Genomic DNA, 5384 nt, shown 5'->3' on the forward strand with positions numbered 1-5384 from the left:
ATAAGGTTCATCCTTGCGCTTATTTTTCTCACCGCCTGTCGCCATCTGAGCGCAACTATGATGTGGGTAACCGTGAACTGCTCGCCATCCGCTTAGCCCTAGGCGAATGGCGACAGTGGTTGGAGGGGCGACCGTTCCTTTTGTCGTTTGGACAGACCATAAGAACCTTGAGTACATCCGTTCTGCCAAACGACTTAATGCCCGTCAAGCTCGTTGGGCGTTGTTTTTCGCTCGTTTCGAGTTTGTGATTTCTTACCGTCCGGGTAGCAAAAACACCAAGCCTGATGCCTTATCCCGTCTGTTTAGTTCTTCTGTGGCTTCTATTGATCCCGAGGGGATTCTTCCTTATGGGCGTGTTGTCGGGTTGACAGTCTGGGGAATTGAAAGACAGGTTAAGCAAGCACTCACGCACACTGCGTCGCCGCGCGCTTGTCCTAGTAACCTCCTTTTCGTTCCTGTTTCCACTCGTCTGGCTGTTCTTCAGTGGGCTCACTCTGCCAAGTTAGCTGGTCATCCCGGTGTTCGAGGCACTCTTGCGTCTATTCGCCAGCGCTTTTGGTGGCCGACTCAGGAGCGTGACACGCGCCGTTTCGTGGCTGCTTGTTCGGACTGCGCGCAGACTAAGTCGGGTAACTCTCCTCCTGCCGGTCGTCTCAGACCGCTCCCCATTCCTTCTCGACCATGGTCTCACATCGCCCTAGACTTCATTACCGGTCTGCCTTTGTCTGCGGGGAAGACTGTGATTCTTACGGTTGTCGATAGGTTCTCTAAGGCGGCACATTTCATTCCCCTCGCTAAACTTCCTTCCGCTAAGGAGACGGCACAAATCATTATCGAGAATGTGTTCAGAATTCATGGCCTCCCGTTAGACGCCGTTTCAGACAGAGGCCCGCAATTCACGTCACAGTTTTGGAGGGAGTTCTGTCGTTTGATTGGTGCGTCCGTCAGTCTCTCTTCCGGGTTTCATCCCCAGTCTAACGGTCAAGCAGAGAGGGCCAATCAGACGATTGGTCGCATACTACGCAGCCTTTCTTTCAGAAACCCTGCGTCTTGGGCAGAACAGCTCCCCTGGGCAGAATACGCTCACAACTCGCTTCCTTCGTCTGCTACCGGGTTATCTCCGTTTCAGAGTAGTCTGGGTTACCAGCCTCCTCTGTTCTCATCCCAGCTTGCCGAGTCCAGCGTTCCCTCCGCTCAAGCGTTTGTCCAACGTTGTGAGCGCACCTGGAGGAGGGTGAGGTCTGCACTTTGCCGTTACAGGGCACAGACTGTGAGAGCCGCCAATAAACGCAGGATTAAGAGTCCAAGGTATTGTTGCGGCCAGAGAGTGTGGCTTTCCACTCGCAACCTTCCTCTTACGACAGCTTCTCGTAAGTTGACTCCGCGGTTCATTGGTCCGTTCCGTGTCTCCCAGGTCGTCAATCCTGTCGCTGTGCGACTGCTTCTTCCGCGACATCTTCGTCGCGTCCATCCTGTCTTCCATGTCTCCTGTGTCAAGCCCTTTCTTCGCACCCCCGTTCGTCTTCCCTCCCCCTCCCGTCCTTGTCGAGAGCGCACCTATTTACAAGGTACGTAAGATCATGGACATGCGTTCTCGGGGACGGGGTCACCAATACTTAGTGGATTGGGAGGGTTACGGTCCTGAGGAGAGGAGTTGGGTTCCGTCTCGGGACGTGCTGGACTGTTCACTTATTGATGATTTCCTCCGTTGCCGCCAGGATTCCTCCTCGAGTGCGCCAGGAGGCGCTCGGTGAGTGGGGGGGTACTGTCATGTTTTGTCTTAGATTGTCTTGTCATTATGCTTTCCCTTCTGTTCGTTTCCCCCTGCTGGTCTTATTAGGTTCGTTCCCTTTTTCTATCCCTCTCTCTCCCCCTCCCTCTCTCTCCTCTCTCTATCGTTCCGTTCCTGCTCCCAGCTGTTCCTATTCCCCTAATCATCATTTAGTCTTCCCACACCTGTTCCTTATCTTTTCCCCTGATTAGAGTCCCTATTTCTTCCCTTGTTTTCCGTTCCTGCCCTGTCGGATCCTTATCTATTGTTCACCGTGCTGTGTCTATGTATTGCCCTGTCGTGTCGTGTTTCCCTCAGATGCTGCGTGGTGAGCAGGTGTCTGAGTCTGCTACGTTCAAGTGCCTTCCCGAGGCAACCTGCAGTTCTTGATCAAGTCTCCTGTCTGTTCTCGTCATTACGAGTAGTATTATGCCTTTTGTTTGTAAAGTAACTTTACTGGATTAAATACTCTGTTTTCGCCAAGTCGCTTTTGGGTCCTCATTCACCTGCATAACAAGATGTTGCTACATAAGACCGAATCAAGGCAGTCAGTCACATATTTAGTATAGTTTTATCTAAAAAGGATAACTTTTCAAATATTTCACTATTTCTATTTTTCTGAAATTCACTGAGAAAGACGGTCCACCCCTTCCTCCTCTGAGGAGGCTCCACTGCTATACATCCACATAGGGAATGCAAGCAGACATGTTTACCGGTTAACGTAGATATGCTTTTACAAATATCTCAACAAAATGATACAAAAATGAAAGTGTAATAGGTTTCACATTCTCCACGCATTCAACCTGTCCAGCTTTGCATCAACATTGATCTCTATTTGAGTTGTTTTGTCTTTTCTGTCCTGCCCCTTATCAATGTGTGTGTGGTTTTCACTGGAAGAGGCTGATAGAGAGATGGTATCTACAACCAATGCCAGAGCCTTTACTTGGCAGTCAATTCTCTTGAAACCGCAGCAGTAGTGTGGATCGAATCACTTGGGAAGCCAAGCCAGAAAAACAAGCCATATTACAACCTATGTGTTGTGATAATTGAGTTGTTTGCTCTATAACTTGTTAGTTCATATGCCTTGCAACCGTGATATATAGGCCTAAGGACAAGACAAAAAAAGGCGCAGTGGCAGAATCATTTCAACCGCACCTTTGTTTTATCACAAAACCAGAGAGCAACCTCTGTCCGGTGAAGTCCACAAAGCATATTGCATGTAACACACAGTTATAGTTGAAGTCGGAAGTTTACATACAGTAAGGTTGGAGTCATTAAAACTAGTTTTTCAACCACTCCAAACTATAGTTTTGGCAAGTCGGTTAGGACATCTACTTTGTGCATAGCACAAGTACATTTTCCAACAATTGTTTACAGACAGATTATTTCACTTATAATTCACTGTATCACAATTCCAGTGGGTCAGAAGTTTACATACACTATGCTGACTGTGCGTTGAAACAGCTTGGAAAATTCCAGAAAATTATGTCATGAAAATGAGTCATGGCTTTAGAAGCTTATGATAAGTTAATTGACATCATTTGAGACAATTGGAGGTGTACCTGTGGATGTATTTCAAGGCCATACCTTCAAACTCAGTGCCTCTTTGCTTGACATCATGGAAAAATCAAAATAAATCAGCCAAGACCTCAGAAACAAAAATGGTAGACTTCCAGAAGTCTGGTTCATCCTTGGGAGCAATTTAAAAATGCCTGAATGTACCACGTTCATCTGCACAATCAATAGTACGCAAACATAAAGGACCTTGTGAAGATGTCGGGGGAAATAGGTACAAAAGTATCTATATCCACAGTGAAACGAGTCCTATATCAACGTAACCTGAAAGGCCGGTCAGCAAGGAAGAAGGCACTGCTCCAAAACCGCCATAAAAAAGCCAGACTACGGTTTGCAACTGCACATGGGGACAAAGATTGTGCTTTTTGGAGGAATGTCCTCTGGTCTGATTAAACACAAATAGAACGTTTGGGCCATAATGACAATCGTTATGTTTGGAGGGAAAAGGGGGAAGCTTGCAAGTCGAAGAACACCATCCCAACCGTGAATCACGGGGTGGCAGCATCATGTTATGGGGGCGCTTTGCTGCAGGAGGGACTGGTTCACTTCACAAAATAGATGGCATCACGAGGCAGGAAAATTGTGTGGATATATTGAAGCAACATCTCAAGACATCAGTCAGGAAGTTAAAGCTTGGTCGCAAATGGGACTTCGAAATGGACAATGACCACAAGCATACTTACAAAGTTGTGGCAAAATGGCTTAAGCAGAACAAAGTCAAGGTATTGGAGTGGCCATCACAAAGCCCTGACCTCAATCCTATGGAACATTTGTGGGCAGAACTGACATAAATGTGTGCGAGCAAGGAGGCCTACAAACTGACTCAGTTACACCAGCTCTGTCAGGAGGAATGGGACAAAATTCACACAACTTATAGTGGGAAGCTTGTGGAAGGCTACCTGAAAAGTTTAATACAAGTTAAACAATTTAAAGGCAATGCTACCAAATACTAATTGAGTGTATGTAAACTTCTGACCCACTGGGAATGTGATGAAAGAAATAAAAGCTGAAATAAATCACTCTTTACTATTATTCTGACATTTCACATTCTTCAAATAAAGTGGTGATCCTAAATGACCTAAGGCAGGGATTTTTTTACTAGGATTAAATGTCAAGAATTGTGAAAAACTAAGTTAAAATGTAATTGGCTAAGGTGTATGTAAGCTTCCAACTTCGACTGTACATGACTTACAGCATGTTCAAGCAAGTGTGTGTGTGTGTTTGTGTGTGCGCGCTCGTGCAAGTAGCAGAAACATGTTGACTCACCCTACTTGTAGAGAAACACCAATGCCATCATCATGTCTTTCATGTTGACGAAACAGTTTATGACTCTGTTGTAAAGTACCCAACTTATATAATTTTGTTCCTAGCTAAAATGCTTGCTCATGGGCAATGAGATGGAACCACACAACGAGATGCAACAATTCAAGTTGTTTCTGTCAATGCCGTATTGCTCTCTATGTGATGTGATTGGAGTGAAGCCAAATCCAAACTGTCTTCCCTTGCCACTTTTTTGGGGGTGAGCCAGGACCATTCACAGTTGAGCTCACTAAGATTAGCACAATGCTGATTGGCTAATATTTTATTTAAAAAATGATAGAGGGAGGCAAAATGCTCACTGGCTATCCCTTGCATTCAATGCTACGGTGGCAACAATAGCATACTCTTTTTTTACCAGACAGATGGGCTATTTTTATTTATTTAATTAGGCAAGTCAGTTAAGAAGAAGAAACGTGCGGTTTCGCTCTCTCGGATGCTTTTTCCATTGAGAAACATTCAGCCTCTTGCGAATTGAAGGAAAATTAGGAAGCACAGAGATATAAAAGATACATTATTTTGTATGTTTTTCTTTTCTTATTTCTTGGTCAATTTCTTGGGGAAGCCCGGGTTTTCTTGGCATCCATGAATACATGCCACTGAACTGCATATGAATCTCTGATAATACTTTCAGGGCAGGATGTTATTATTACTCATGTACCATTAAAATCTGTAAGAAATACAGTGCACTCAAAACTATTCTGATATTCTATTCAGACAT

Source organism: Oncorhynchus gorbuscha, linkage group LG02, assembly GCF_021184085.1.
Source record: "Oncorhynchus gorbuscha isolate QuinsamMale2020 ecotype Even-year linkage group LG02, OgorEven_v1.0, whole genome shotgun sequence".
NCBI lineage: Eukaryota > Metazoa > Chordata > Actinopteri > Salmoniformes > Salmonidae > Oncorhynchus > Oncorhynchus gorbuscha.